Below are 16,874 nucleotides of genomic sequence, written 5' to 3'. Positions count from 1 at the left end.
TATACCTGGAGAGGGTTTAGGGGGTCAACGCCCTCGCGGCCCGGTCTGTGACCAGACCTCATGGTGGATCAGAACCTGATCAACCAGGCTGTTACTATTGGCCACACGCAACCCGACGTACGAACCACAGCCCTGCTGTTCAGGTACTGACTTTAGGTGCCTGTCTAGTGGCTTCTTGAAGATATCCAGGGGTCTATTGGTAATTCCCTTAATGTATGCTGGGAGACAGCTGAACAGTCTTGGGCCCTGAACAGTATGTCAGGGTCACAGTGTCACAAAAATGTACTGCTGTCCTGGATCTCAGACTGGCTTTACAGGACTGTTATTGGTCATAGTAGAAGAGGGAAAAGTATCAAACAGGTTGTCGCAAATGTCAGTCTAGTTGTGGCATTGCAATGAAAGTTTCTCCAGCTCAGCCTCGGCTTGCACATTGTCAATGTACATCACATGGTCAAGGTGGGCTTCCTTGGTCCTTCCTGTGGCAGTCTCCCTCACGTCCAACTTGTTGCCGTGGAGCTGTCTGAGGACACAGTAATGACCAAGAAATTTGCAAACCAGCTTATATATACCAGGGTTTTGCATAAGATTTTGCAACACTACTTTGAAACCTGGTTCACCCTTACTTTCCTTAGCAATAGTGTTACGATTAGGCGTAAACTTATCTGTTGCTTTCTTAAGGTTTTCTTGTACTCTTTGAAAGACAAACTGTGAAATCTGCATCTTGTTGATGCTAACATCATCAGTGTCATATACAGGGTTAGGCGGAGCAACCAGAATTTTATATAGCAAACGCTTGCCATAGGCATACTATGCGAAGCGGGTGTCTCACCAATCGAGTTGTTATGTGAAAAGTTTAGAGTATTCTGGAATGACTTCGTCCCAGATTGATAGTCACTCTGAGCACTTCTAGGATTTTGTGTTTGTACGTTCAGCAAGGCCATTACTCATACAGATCCTGTATTGTGGCATTTATGAACTCCGACCCACTGTGCAATAGAAGGACGCATGGGCAAGTATGATGGAGAACATGTTCTCGGAAAGCATTTGCAACAGTCTCGGAGGTTTAATCAGGGATGCGTACTAGCTCACAGTACCGTGTCAACGTTTTTATTACCCCTCTCCGAGGTCTAGAAGATCGTCAACAGGTCGACAGAAGTTTCCTTTCTGGGCTCCTTTGTAATGAGACCCTTGAGAAAAGGATTAGGACAAGTGACCTTTGAGCTTTGAGCGAAGAATAGAGTACACAAATAAAAAGTATCATTTGGGATGGATATGGGCAGGGGTTACTAAGGCTTTGCGGGGATAAAATTGTCAGGTTCTCGGAGGAGGTACGGGTTAAGGAGGGTTAATAGGATTAAAAATATAAATATTACCTGGAGTTTACCTGGAGAGAGTTTCGGGGGTCAACGCCCCCGCGGCCCGGTCTGTGACCAGGCCTCCTGGTGGATCAGCCCCTGATCAACCAGGCTGTTGCTGCTGGCTGCACGCAAACCAACGTACGAGCCACAGCCCGGCTGATCAGGAACTGACTTTAGGTGCTTGTCCAGTGCCAGCTTGAAGACTGCCAGGGGTCTGTTGGTAATCCCCCTTATGTGTGCTGGGAGGCAGTTGAACAGTCTCGGGCCCCTGACACTTATTGTATGGTCTCTTAACGTGCTAGTGACACCCCTGCTTTTCATTGGGGGGATGGTGCATCGTCTGCCAAGTCTTTTGCTTTCGTAGTGAGTGATTTTCGTGTGCAAGTTCGGTACTAGTCCCTCTAGGATTTTCCAGGTGTATATAATCATGTATCTCTCCCTCCTGCGTTCCAGGGAATACAGGTTTAGGAACCTCAAGCGCTCCCAGTAATTGAGGTGTTTTATCTCCGTTATGCGCGCCGTGAAAGTTCTCTGTACATTTTCTAGGTTGGCAATTTCACCTGCCTTGAAAGGTGCTGTTAGTGTGCAGCAATATTCCAGCCTAGATAGAACAAGTGACCTGAAGAGTGTCATCATGGGCTTGGCCTCCCTAGTTTTGAAGGTTCTCATTATCCATCCTGTCATTTTTCTAGCAGATGCGATTGATACAATGTTATGGTCCTTGAAGGTGAGATCCTCCGACATAATCACTCCCAGGTCTTTGACGTTGGTATTTCGCTCTATTTTGTGGCCAGAATTTGTTTTGTACTCTGATGAAGATTTAATTTCCTCATGTTTACCATATCTGAGTAATTGAAATTTCTCATCGTTGAACTTCATATTGTTTTCTGCAGCCCACTGAAAGATTTGGTTGATGTCCGCCTGGAGCCTTGCAGTGTCTGCAATGGAAGACACTGTCATGCAGATTCGGGTGTCATCTGCAAAGGAAGACACGGTGCTGTGGCTGACATCCTTGTCTATGTCGGATATAAGGATGAGGAACAAGATGGGAGCTAGTACTGTGCCTTGTGGAACAGAGCTTTTCACCGTAGCTGCCTCGGACTTTACTCTGTTGACGACTACTCTCTGTGTTCTGTTAGTGAGGAAATTATAGATCCATCGACCGATTAGAAATCCTACATTGTCTTTAAATGTAAAGTATGGATGGAATGGGATTTTGTCTATAAGAGAAGATACCCCCAGGGGATTGTTAGCACCAGAGTGGTGAATAAATAGAATATGAATTAGGGTTGCAGCAGCAACCAGGAATGGTAGAAGGAAGTGGAAGGTGAAAAACCGGGTTAGGGTAGCATTATATATTGCGAAATCCTCCCAGATTCATTGAACTAAATCTGTCTCAATGTAAGGGATGGCCGAAAATATGTGTGTGATAACTGTGGCACCTCAAAATGATATTAGCATCCAAGGTAGGACATTACCTAAAAAGACTGTGGTTATTGTTATAAACAGTATAATAACTCCTACTTTTCAGGCATGAAAGAGTGTAAATGATTCATAATAGATTCCTCGACCGATATAAGAGTAGATACAAATGAAGAAGAATGAGGCTTCGTTTGCATGGATGGTTCGGAACAGTCATCCATAGTTTACATCTCGACAGATATGAGCTACATTTGAAAAAGCTAAATCAATACGGGAAGAGAAGTGGATAGACAGAAATAGTCCACTTGCAGTCTGAGCTACCAGGCATAATCCTAGTAGTGATCCAAAATTTTATAAAATCGAAATATTTCTAGGAATTGGTCTATCAACAAATGCAGCATTAGCGAGTTTAAATAGAGGGTGAGATTTGCGTAAAGGTGAAGTAGGTTTGAGCTTGCTACCACCTGCAGCTCACAAGACTGCCATCCCCACGAGCCCCTTTGGGGCGGGGCAGATGGCGGACCAGAGGCCTAGCTTCTCCCTACGAGCCCCGTGAGGGCGGGGACTGTGGCTAGGCCTGGGGACACTTGGTCCCAAAGATGAGGGGGTACTTGTACCTCCTCCCATGGGAGACTTAGGTCTCGAGATACTCCCCAGATAGGGAGCCAAGGCCGGGTCACCACTACTTGGAAAAGACCCAGGCCGGGAGAATACCCGCGAAAAAAAAAAAAAAAAAAAAAAAAAAAAGGTGAAGTCATAATTTTTAAATAAGGATAATTAACTTTTTTTTTTAATACAAGTAGATGTTAGTGTTAGGAATCGATGTTTTGAGTATTTTTCCGAGGTCAGTAAATTATTTTGTTAGGTGTGGATAAGTTTGGGAATTTTAAGGGGAGTAGTTGTTAGTTCAATATGTTTACGTCAGGTAGATATGAAGTCTCTAATTGCTAATGAAGTCTCTAAATGTGAACAGACTGATGTTGTAGTGGCCAGGCTAAGGCTTGGTTAAAAGTACTTCTGGCATTTTGGGAGACACACAGATGATGATCAAACTAAATGCAAATTATGTGATCAGGCATATAGTCACTGTCTTGAACACTATGTGCTTAATTGTCCACTTATTGAGGAATAGAGATAGACAGTATAATAACCTATGTGACATGTCAAGATATCGTAATAATGAAAATAAAATACCAGATATACTAAGCAAATTTCCTATATTTGCCTGTAACAGATATGTGAGCTGTAGATATATATCCAAATGTACACCTGTAATCCTTTTGGGGTCTAGTTCCTAGGTCTTTTGTGTGTTCATATCCTCTTGCGTTACCGTCCACAGGATGGATATAGGGTACATAATAAATTAGCCACTTCGGTGGCAAAATCTAATCTTACTATTGCGGAAATAACGTCAAAACTCCTTGACTGCAGACCATGACTCCAGGGTGCTCACCCTTTCCAGACATACAAAGCGCTAATATCTCTGTTAGCTAAGTCCATTGCGGCAACAGCAGCGCGAATGTACTCCGCATCCTTGTGATTATCGCATCTCCCCTTAACCACAGTATCGACGGACAGTAACCAGATCTCCAACATCCCCGAGCTGCCATTGAAGATGAAGAATGGGTAGGAACGGCAAGTAGAATCACTCGTGGAAAATATATGAGCTATGGTTTGGTCAACCGAGGGACGCATTTCACTATATGTACGATCGGCACACTTTCAGTAGAGTTACTACTAGCGTTGGCATGAACTAAAGAAGAGTTACGAACGCTGCGTGTGTTAGCCATGGCGTTAGAGTTGAACGAAATGTAAGAGATCACAAAATAAGAAAATTGCAATAAAGCTGAAAATGGGACGCAATTTACTGTAACTTAGCATGGAGTCAGAGAGAACACAGCACGATGTTATGTGATAAACTGTTTATATGTTAAAAAAATTTTGAAAACACGATAACAAATAAAAATTATACACTCTGGAAATCGATGTTATAGAAAATTTATGCAAGTGAATACTCATCAGGGACTTCCACAAATTACTAAAGATGGTACATAGGAACCATGCAACACTGCTGAGGTGGTTAGCAGTTGCAAAAATACGCAACTACGAACTGCGAAAAGATAGTAGCAAAACATGGAAAAAACTACGTAAAAAATAGTATGTAATCACACAAACACTGAATTATATTGCAGACTTTCTTAACACGCAACAAAAGGGTGCAGGAGCTGGCAATTGCAATTTAGAATGTAAAAATAATTCACTTATAGAAGGACAGATTGACACATAAATATTGTAAAAGTATTTGATGGTACAAAAAAACACAAAAATCACTAATCAATATATAGACGCACACAACTAAAATAAAAGGATTATGGAACACAGATTAATGGATCAAAAAAATATCAAAGTAACATCACTGAAAATAACAAATCCCACACACTAAAAGTTTAATTATAATTACAGTGGTGCAAACTCATGACAATTGCCATTACAGGAACTAGTGCTGCACTCTAGGACAAATGCGTCAGTAGTGGCAAAATGCAATTGACAGAGGCAATGGTAAAACTATAACATTATAAACACTTAAAACAAGTGAATATGGATTAAACTGGAGAAAAGTGATGTTTAGGCACAAACCGATAACAACTGCAGGGTAAACAAACCAACAACAACTGCAGGGTAAACAAACCAACAGCAACTGCAGGGTAAACAAACTGATAACAACTACAGGGTAAACAAACTGGCAACAACTGCAGTTTTGAGAGACTGACCGCGGGTTCAATTCCGACCGTGGTATGGTTTGTTTGCAATCGTGTCATTACGATTTCGTGAGTCATGATAACTGCAGGGTAAACAAACTGATAACAACCGCAGGGTAAACAAACTGGCAACAACTGCAGGGTAAACAAACTGACAAATGCAGGGTAAACAAACTGATAACAACTGCAGGGTAAACAAACTAACAACAAATGCAAGGTAAACTGACAACTGCAGGGTAAACAAACTGACAACTGCAGGGTAAACAAACTGACAACAACTGCAGGGTAAACAAACTGACAACTGCGGGGTAAACAAACTGACAACTGCAGGGTAAACAAACTGACAACAACTGCAGGGTAAACAAACTGACAACTGCAGGGTAAACAAACTGACAACAACTGCAGGGTAAACAAACTGACAACTGCAGGGTAAACAAACTGACAACTGCAGGGTAAACAAACTGACAACAACTGCAGGGTAAACAAACTGACAACTGCAGGGTAAACAAACTGACAACAACTGCGGGTAAACAGACAAGAATTGTAGGGTAAACAAACTGACAACTGCAAGGTAATTAAACTGACAACTGCAGGATAAACAGGCAACAACTGCAGAGTAAACAGGCAACAACCGCAGGGTAAACAAACTAACAACAACTGCAGGGCAAACAAACTGAAAACTCCAGAATAAACAGACAACAACTGCAGGGTAAACAAACTGACAACAACTGCAGGGTAAACAAACTGACAACAACTCCAGAGTAAGCAGACAACAACTGCAGAGTAAACAAAACTGACAATAACTGTACAATAACGCTTGAAGAGCAGTTAATAAAAGAAAGTTATGCAGTAGTGGTCTTCAACTTGCGGCTAGCTCCTAGAAGCAAGCAATCAAATAGAAGCACAGAGGATTTGCTTACAAGAAATAAAATTTTGATCAATAGCAAGTAAATGTAAATAGGTATGTATGTTGCAGAATAATTTTCTGAAATGCCAGTGAAAATTTCAACAAGATGCTGGGGCAACCAGTAATGTGAAACACTGTTACTTGAGAACTGCAGATAAACTGCAAGGAGCACAAAGTGTGCACAAGGCAGAAATAGATGGCTCATGACTGCAAGCTGAACAATTCACCGGAAAAATGGCTTGAGCAAGGTACTGAATTGGGTGCCAGACAATAGAATAACGTTACAAATGCTAGGAAATGCTAGACAAGTCACTGTTTACTAACTTTGATTGTAGAGAGGTCTGTGCAATAATTACACAAATAAAGACAAAACTGGTGGTGGTAGGACATCAGATATGCACAGGAAGTCTAGATATTATTATTATTATTATTATAATCAAGGGGAAGCGCTAAACCCGGAGGATTATACAGCGCCTGGGGGGGGGATGTGGAAGGCATTCAGGCTTAATTCGGGGAACTGGAGCACAGATCCAATTCCCTAAATCAAGAGCCCCTCACCAACATCAAGGAACCTTCCTTGAGGGGCCGGAAGTCTAGATAGAGGTATTACACACATCTAAAGGCTCTTGTGGGCGCTATGGGGTCGTCTACGGGACAGTGGTGATAAGAATACCATGCAAGACACAGAAAATAATCCAAGACTCTGTGGAAATGAAAGATGTGAGCGAATAAGGCAAAGTCTTGTGTGAAGCACAGCTGTGTGTAAACACTTCGGGCACATGCATTCGAACACACTAGCTGGCTGCGGCTTGGGCGCGCAGACAAATGAACAAAAAGCCCCGAGCACAGGGTAGAGGGGAATAAACAAAAAAAATGGGAAAACGGAGTTATGTAAAATACTGTGCAAAATTAAGGCACTAGAACAGAAAAGCAGGGTACACAATTACTGTACGGTTAAGTTATGGAACTTAATGGGGTCTGCTGGAACTTAACGCATTGTGCTCACTTACAAAAATTATGAAATAATTTAATTAGCAAACAAAGCAGAAAAAAACCCACTGCGCAGGCTGGAGAAATTGTGGACAATAGGTGATAGCAGAACACAGGTACTAGCGATGAGGGCACATGGCAGGCGGCTTAGGATAAGCACGCCTGGCACAGAGTAAGCCAGACTGAGGTTCCACGTGGCAAGCCCGATCGTTGCCAACCAGTGTAGAAACGTCGTGAAGAACAAAGCTAGATTAGCAAATGTGCAGAATGCAGGCTGGACACAGAGCATAGAACGTAGCAGGAGTGTGAGGCGGCTGTGGCGAGGGCTGGTGTAGCCAAGGGAAGGCTGACAAAACTGATATCACAGCCTGAAAGTACTCGCGTGGGAAGCAAACACGCCAAAACGACCACACCTTGATTTCCGAAGCTTGGGCGGGCGTAGGGACGCTGTAGAAGGGCTGAAGAAGGCTGCAGGCAAGTGTTGAGGTGCTTTATTCAAGGTTGGAGATGAAATGCGCATATGACCCATGGGCCCGGAGTGTATCTGTCACTCCGGGCCCATGGAGTGTTTCTGTCACTCCGGGCCCATGGGTCATATGCTTGCTTAGAGCATTTGACCCATGGGCCCGGAGTGACAGAAACACTCTATAGATATTAGGGAACTTCAGGAGGATTTGTCTAAATCCTCCTGAAGTTCCCTAATATCTACGATTGAATCAGTTATCCTACCTATCTTTGTGTCATCGGCGAATTTGCTCATTTCACTAGTAATTCCCTCACCAAGATCATTGATATATATTATAAACAACAGCAGGCCCAAGACTGATCCCTGTGGAACGCCATTTGTTACAGATCCCCACTCGGATTTAACCCCATTTATGGACACTCTCTGCTTCCTGTCTGTGAGCCATGACTCGATCCACGAGAGCACTTTTCCCCCAGTGCCATGAGCTGCCACTTTCTTTAACAGTCTTTGGTGCAGAGCTCTATGAAAAACCTTACTAAAATCTAAGTAAATAATATCAAATTCTTTGTCGCGATCAACAGCCTCAAAAGCTTTACTGAAGAAAGTTAATAATTTAGTTAGACAAGAACGGCCTCTCGTGAATTCATGCTGAGTATAATTAATCAAGCTATGCTTATCGAGATGGCTTCTTATAATCTCAGCTATAATTGACTCTAGTAATTTGCCTACAATAGAGGTCAGGGTTATTGGGCGGTAATTTGACGGTAACGACTTGTCCACTGCTTTAAAAATAGGAATTACATTAGCCATCTTCCACATATCAGACACTACACCTGTTTGAAGAGATAAATTAAAAATATTAGTTAATGGTTCACAGAGTTCCATTTTGCATTCCTTAAGAACTCTTGAAAAAATCTCATCAGGATCCGGTGATTTATTTTGTTTCAGTCGGTCAATTTGTTTCATAACCATTTCACTAGTGACTGTGATGTTACATAATTTATCTTCTTCTGGCCCACTATAAAAATTAATTACTGGGATATTGTTAGTGTCTTCCTGTGTAAAAACCGAGAGAAAATAATTATTTAAAATCGAGCACATTTCATTCTCTTTGTCAGTAAGATGCCCATAGTTATTTTTAAGGGGACCTATCTTATCTCTAACTTTCGTGCTATAGACCTGAAAAAAACTTTTTGGGTTAGTTTTTGAATCCCTAGCAACTTTAATTTCATAGTCCCTTTTAGCTTTTCTTATCCCATTTTAACGTCCCTCTTAATGTCAATATACTGATTCATAAGATGACCCTCACCTCTTTTGATACGCCTATAAATTCCTATCTTATGCCCTAGTAGATATTTCAGCCTATTATTCATCCATTTTGGGTCATTTCTATTTGATCTAATTTCTTTATACTGGATAAACATTCTTTGAGCAGCATGTATGATGTTCAGAAAACTGTCATATTGATAGCTCTCTTCGTTACCCCAGTCAACAGATGATGTGTTCTCTAAGTCCATTGTAATCTGCTAAGCGAAAATCTGGAACTGTTACTGAGTTATTGATTTGTGATCGCTTGTGCCGAGTTCCTCATCAATTTCTAAACTATTAACAAGGGTTTCCTTGTTTGCCAGAACCAAATCAAGAAGGTTATTTCTTGATTTGGTTCTGTCACAAATTGCGTCAAAACACAATCCTGAACTACTTCTAAGAAGTCATTTGATTTTAAATTCCGAGTCAAGAAATTCCAATCAATGTGACTAAAGTTAAAGTCCCCTAGAATTACTACATTATCGTGATTTGTGGCCTTAACAATTTCCTCCCACAGTAATTTCCCATGGTCCCTATCTAAGTTCGGGGACGGTATATCATACCTAAAATCAATTTTTCAGGCCCCTCTGAAAATTCTGTGTTACCTCAGATTTTATACCCGTTTTTATGCAACAGTTCAAGTGATCTCGGACATACAGTGCCACCCCACCTCCCTTACCGATATTTCTATCTACTTGGAACAATTTATAACCCTTAATGTGACATTCTGAAGGCATGTCCCGACTTTTGGAATTAAACCATGTCTCAGTGATTGCAAATACATCAATGTTACCTGCACTAGCAACTAATCTCAACTCATCCATCTTATTCCTAGCACTACGGCAATTAGCATAATATAATTTTAAAGACCCTCCTTTCTCTTTACCCTTCCCGCTCATATCTGTTTTTTCACTAAACCTATTACTGTCCTTGTCGCCTAGTGCCATTGGCTTTCCAATATCCACCTCATTCTGCCTATTACTAGTTCCCGTAGGACTCTATACTATTACTACACTGGGACTTCACTGTATTCTCGCCAAAACCCATATCACTATATATACCTAGTTTAAAGCCCTAAGAGCTCCCTCCACTGCGGTTGCCAGTGCCCCCACCCCAGACTTAGATAAGTGAACCCCATCCCTGTCATACATGTCATTTCTGCCATAGAAGAGGTCCCAGTTGTCAATGAATGTTTCCGCATTTTCCTTGTAGTATTTGTCCTGCCAGCAATTGACACCAATTGCCCAGGACAACCATTTGTTTCCAACTCCTCTCCTTGGCAAAATACCACATATGACAGGGTTCCCACCCTTCTTCCTAATTATCTCTATTGCTGACCTATACCTGCTAATCAGGACCTCACTCCTACGTCTGCCAACACCGTTGCCTCCTGCACTGAGGCAGATAATAGGATTGCTCCCATTACCTTTCATGATGTCATCCAGATGGCTAACAATATCCCCCATCCCAGCCCCAGGAAAACATACCCTGGGCCTCCTCTTCATGTCCCTAAGACAAAAGGCCCTATCCATAAACTTAACTTGACTGTCTCCAACTAAAACAATGTTCTTACCTTCATTTGTGCAATTTATCGTGACGTTCTTGATGGTCTTCATTGGGGTATCAAGGGATGTCTCACTCACGTCTGCCAATGCTCCCTTGGTGCTCGTTGTGACGTTCCCAGTAGACAACCCACATTCGTCTGGTAACACCGAAAATGGGTTGGAAGTCTCCACAGCAATCTTTTGGATCTTCGTTGTTTCCGCCACTCCAACAAACTTCTTGATTTTCAGCTCTGTTCCATGTTGGCCGGCCACTGACCAAGTTCCTCTCTTGACTTGAGGACTCACAATAGGAGGATTACTTCGAATCCTCTTGTTTTCCTCCGTCAGTCGCCGTATCTCAAGCTTAGCAACCCTAAGCTCCTCTTTCAGCTGCTGGTACAGTTACTCAAGAGAGGACATCTTGTGCAGATTCAAGGAGAACACACTGGACAGAACTTCACAGAGGTAAGTATACGTCACCACTGAGCTAAGTACACGTCACCACTGAGCTAAGTACACGTCACCAACTTAAATCCATTATTCCTGGTTCTTACCTGGTTCGACACCCTCAGTACTTTATTAATATCTCCTTTGTTTATACCCGTCATCCACTTATACACTTCAGTGATATCTCCCGTCATTCTTCGTCTTTCCAGAGAGAGGACATTTAAGGCTTCAAGTCTATCTCCATACGGGAGATTCCTTACACTAAATCACTTTAGTCATTCTTCTCTGTATGTTCTCTAATGAGTCTATGTCCATCCTGTAGTAAAGGAACCAAAACTGAGCAGCATAATCTAAATGAGGCCTCACTAGTGATGTATAGAGCTGTAAAATAACTTTTGGACTTCTGTTACTTACACTTCTGGAAATAAATCCAAGTAATCTGTTAGCCTTGTTGCGAACAGTAAGGCACTGCTGTCTTGGCTTTAGATTTCTGCTTACCATGACTCCCAAGTCTTTTTCACATTCTGTATGATCAAGCTCTACTACACCTAGATTATAGCTTCGAGGGTTATTTTCATTACCAAGGACTAGTACCTTACACTCATCCACATTGAACTTCATCTGCCATTTTTCAGACCAAGACTTTAACTTGTCCAAATCCTCCTGGAGTTCATTTCTATCCTCCTCAGAATGAATTATACGGCCTATCTTTGTATCATCGCAAATTTACTCATGCCACTCGTAATCCCTTCATTAAGGTCATTAATGTAAATTATGAACAAGAGAGGGCCTAAAACTGATCCTTGTGGAACGCCACTAGTGACTAATCCCCATTCAGATTTCACCCGTTAATGGTAACTCTCTGCTTTATATTGGTAAGCCATTCCTCTATCCATGCTAGAACTTTACCTCCTATACCATGAGCTGCCACTTTTCTTAAGAGTCTCTTGTGAGGTACTCTATCGAAGGCTTTACTAAAATCCAAATAAACAATATCATATTCCTTATCACTGTCAACTGCCTCAAATGTTCTATTGAAGAACGTCAGTAAATTTGTCAGGCAGGAACGACCTCTCGTGAATCCATGCTGAGCTTCATTTACCAAGTTATGCTCTTCAAGGTGACTTCTGATAATGTCAGCTATAATTGATTCTAATAACTTGCCCACTATAGATGTCAGGCTTATTGGACGGTAATTTGAAGGAGTGGACTTATCCCCTGATTTGAATATAGGAACCACATTAGCCGTCTTCCACAACTCTGGCACAATACCGGTAAGGATGGAAGCATTGAACACACTCGTTAATGGCTGACTAGGCTCCATCTTGCATTCCTTAAGTACCCTGGAAAACAGCTCATCGGGTCCCGGTGACTTATTTTCCTTCAGTTTGTCTATCTGTTCAATAACCATTTCCCTCGTGACAGTAATAGTAGTTAATTTAAATTCATCAGGAACTAAATAATTGTTAATTACTGGAATCTCATTTACATTTTCCTGTGTAAAAACTGACAAAAAATAGTACTACCCAAACTAACTTGAGAGAGACTTCGCTTAGAGTGGTGCTTGCCTACCCAAGGGCAGGAAGCCTGTTGCTGCCTGAAGTCTCTACGCCTGTCGACTGCTCGCCATACAGCCAGTCTCGCCACCGCTCGGGATATACAGTGTTCCATCAAGCTACAGTACCAGGCAAGTACGTGTGTCTACCTACACGTACTTGCCTAGCTGAGTGCTCTCACTTTTTGGCCGATTGTCACAGCCACAACTGTTTATTCACCTTTACGTAACTAGATGATTCCTTCGTTGCCTTCCACCTCCCACACCCCTTCCTCTCTCCCTCTACCGCCCACACCTGCCTCTGTCTCTTCTAAATCCAATTCCTTCTCGCTAAACCTCAAATTCTCTACTACTGATGTCACTATCTGTCCTGAAAATTTATTATATCAGATCACTGGTGCACCTCAACAAAAAGTCTTTAAAACCAACACAGGCTTCAAACTCCTTCTTGACAAACATTCCTACGAAACGTACACCTCAACCAAGACCAGACAAAAACTTCTCAACGCAGGCTTCACCATTATTTGGACTCCTGAGCACCGTGCCAAAAGCACAGTCTTTGCTAAACACTCAGACTATTCTCTCCTGACAGCCTATGACACAGACAAAGAAGACTTAATCAAAGACATCAAGTCTAAGAACAAAGTCTATGTTGACGATATTTACAGACCCGAAAACTCTACCATTCTCAAAATACGCTGTTCTACTCCTTCTGACGCCTCTACATTCTTCAGTCAAGGAATCCTTGCCAAGACCATCCGCATACCTCCAAACACTCTCTTCACTCTGAACTTCCACCCAATCACACAATGTCTTAAATGCTACAAATTCGGCCACGACAAAAACACATGCACATCCACACAAGTCTGCTCCAGATGTTCAGCAACTGGCCACTTCTGGAATACTTGCAACCTCCCCTTTAAATGTTCTAACTGCGGCGGGTAACACACTGCAGTTACAAATTCCTGCCCCTCTAGAAAAAACATTCTCTCCTCCCTCAGAGCAAGCCAACCTCCATCCCTTCCCAACCCCCTCCCTGTACCTCCCTCCCCTACCAAACAACCTTCCCCCACCCCAATGCCAGGGCCTCCCCACACACTTGGTCTACCTCTTCTACCCTAAACACATCAAACACCAACACACAGACTACAAACACCTTTCCATCTATGCCTACACCCACACTAGACTACAAAACTAACTGTCAGCTCGCCACTGTTGCCCACTCTGCGATGGTAATCTCTCAGGCTTTCCAGTCAGACTACTCACATGTCCTTAACCTAATCTTGTCTGCTAACAATCTCTTCCCTCTCTAATCATCCCTCCTTCTTGCTTCTCTTCTAAACCCGCTACAACCTCTCCCACTCCCCCTCTTCCTACACCCTCCAGCTCTCCTCCTCCTCTACCCCTCTTCACTCCCACCAACACCCCTCTGCCCCTACCCCTCTTTACATCTACCCCTCCTACCAACACCCCTCCTCCCCTACCCCTCTTAACTACTTCTACTACTCCCCCCACCTCTTCACCCACTTCTTCCTCCATTACCAAAGCTTCCACTTCCTCTGCATCCACCATCGCCCACTCCTCCTCCACCACATCCAAGACTTCATCCAGGTCCAACTCCTCCTCCAAATGAAATCCACTCAACCCTAAACCTGCCCCAACTTCTGATATACAGACCAAAGAACATAAAAACAGATCCATCTCTTCTTCCCCCTCCAGGAAACGGATCCGTAACACCTACAAACACAAATCCACCGATGGCACCTCTATCATGGGCTTTAATCCAAACTTCCTCAATACTAACTTTGGTATGACGAAACCATTAAATCATGTTTAAGGTGATTCAGTTCAACGTATGTTCTTACTTTACAATTAGACACCTACTGGCCGAGCTCCTTGAAGCAGAGAGGCCAGATATTGTTTTGCTAAACAGTACCTGCCTCAAAGCCCCTCAACGTATCCGCCATTATGGTTATACTGCACTACAGTCCCCCTATGATCCCCACGATGGGGTTGCCATCCTTGTCAAATCCAACATAAAACATGAATTTTTCCCAATCCCTTTTATTCACCAACACTGTCTTGCGGTCAGAATACACACCCACCTTGGACCCTTCATCTTTTTCACCACCTATGCTCGCCCTAACACTATTCTCAACATACATGATCTTTCCTTAGTCTTCAACTACACCAACACTCCAACATACCTACTAGCTGATATGAACGCCAAACACACCACCTTCCATCACACCAGTAACAACCAACTTGGTCATCAATTACTCAACTTCACAAACCACAAACACCTAGTTCAAAGCATTAGTTTATATATAAAAACTTTTGTATATACAGTTTCATACAAGATATGAATATAAATGTCAGTTTTTGGCTAGTGGCAATTTTATTATGTATGTTCAGGGGTAGGTTGTCATCCGTTAGTTATAAGGATGTTGTTTTCTTATAAATGTTTCATGTATTGTGATTCTGTCAATGTGTGATATGCATGTTTACTGTGTATTTTAAATAAATAAAAAAAAAATAAGTTCACCTCGGCCCAGACTTCAACACCTTCTACAACCACGCTGGCCAAGGCAAACCCGACATCATTCTGGCAAAATGAGCCAGCTTTCTCTTTCAACACTACACATCACTTGGCCCTGTTACAGGCTCTGATCACATTCCCATCATCTTACACATCTCCTCCAACCCTATCCTCATCCCGGCCACACTTTCCTTCTCCTACAAGAACTCTGACTGGAATGCCTTCAAACAACACATAGATAATACTAACCTCACCTATGACTGCAACAACAAACCCATCTCTGGCATTGACACTCAACTTGCTGTCATCCAGGACACCATTACACAAGCAGCCAACACCGCAATACCAAAGAAAACCCACAACACTCGTTATTCCTTCAAACCCTTAATCAGAACAAGAAGACTTATTATCTGCTACCACAACGGCTTCCTCTACAACACAGATTTATTCAAGTCCGATTAGATCTCACTTACCTCAGAAACAACATTCTACACAGTCTAGACCAAGACCACAACAATCACTAGTCACAGCTCATACTACAAGCGGACAAAAAGCGTATCAAAAACACCAAAGCCTTCTGGAACTTTATCAAAAAAATCAGAGGCACCACTCCAACCAACAAATTCAAACACATCACTCACAACAACACACACATCTCAAACCCGCAGGCTGCTACTAACATCTTCAAACACATCTGGGAGAACATCTTCCATCCTCACCCACCCCACCCTAACGCTATCCAACACATTCAGAACATAGAACACTAGAACACTACACACACACACACACGAAACAACACCAGATAGCCACATCCATCTGGACTCTCTTACCTCCTCTCAAGAACTTGACACTCCTTTCACCAACACAGACATTAAAACTCTCCTCAGACACCTTCCTCCCAAGGCCCCTGGTGCCTCTGGCCTAAACCATATTAACCTGAAGCACCTTCCTGACTTTATAATTACTGCCTACACAAACCTCCTCAATGCCTCCCTTGCCTCTGGATACTTCCCTTCCCTCTTCAAAGCTGCTACTGCTATCCTCTTTCCTAAACCCAATAAAGACCACTCTGACCCTAGAAACTGTCGCCCTATCAGCCTCCTCGAAACTTTAGGAAAACTCTTCGAAAAACTCATCAACCATCGCATTCGCAGATACCTGGAACACAACTCTCTACTTTCTGTTGGTCAATTTGGCTTCAGAGCTCACAGATCCACACAGGATGCCATTAACATCATTCTCAACTACATCCACATAAACACAACAAAGAAACAGGACAGCTCTGGTTACAAAAGACGTAGAAAAAGCTTTTGACACTGTCTGCCATGAAGGGCTCAAACACAAACTCTGCACTAACTTTAACCTGCCTCTTACTACTGGTAAACTCCTCTGCAACTTCCTAGACGGCCGCACTATGAGAATCAAATTCCAAAGCTGTTATTCTGACTACTTCACACTAAATGCTGGAGTACCCCAGGGATCTGTCCTCTCCCCTACCCTCTACATTTTATACACTAACGACATTCCAACACCTGTATACCACAACTCCATCACTCTAGCCTATGCAGACGACATTTCA

General features: G+C 42.6%; 1 pseudogene; it reads right to left on the bottom strand.

The window, feature by feature from the left end:
• Window positions 1-378: 378 nt before the first annotated feature.
• On the bottom strand, window positions 379-12,612 carry LOC138851562 (cytochrome b-like; annotated as a pseudogene).
• Between the last annotated feature and the right edge of the window lie 4,262 nt (window positions 12,613-16,874).

The sequence above is a fragment of the Cherax quadricarinatus genome, unplaced genomic scaffold (genome assembly GCF_038502225.1).
Source record: "Cherax quadricarinatus isolate ZL_2023a unplaced genomic scaffold, ASM3850222v1 Contig996, whole genome shotgun sequence".
Lineage (NCBI taxonomy): Eukaryota > Metazoa > Arthropoda > Malacostraca > Decapoda > Parastacidae > Cherax > Cherax quadricarinatus.
This window is presented reverse-complemented; position numbering and strand designations above follow the sequence as displayed.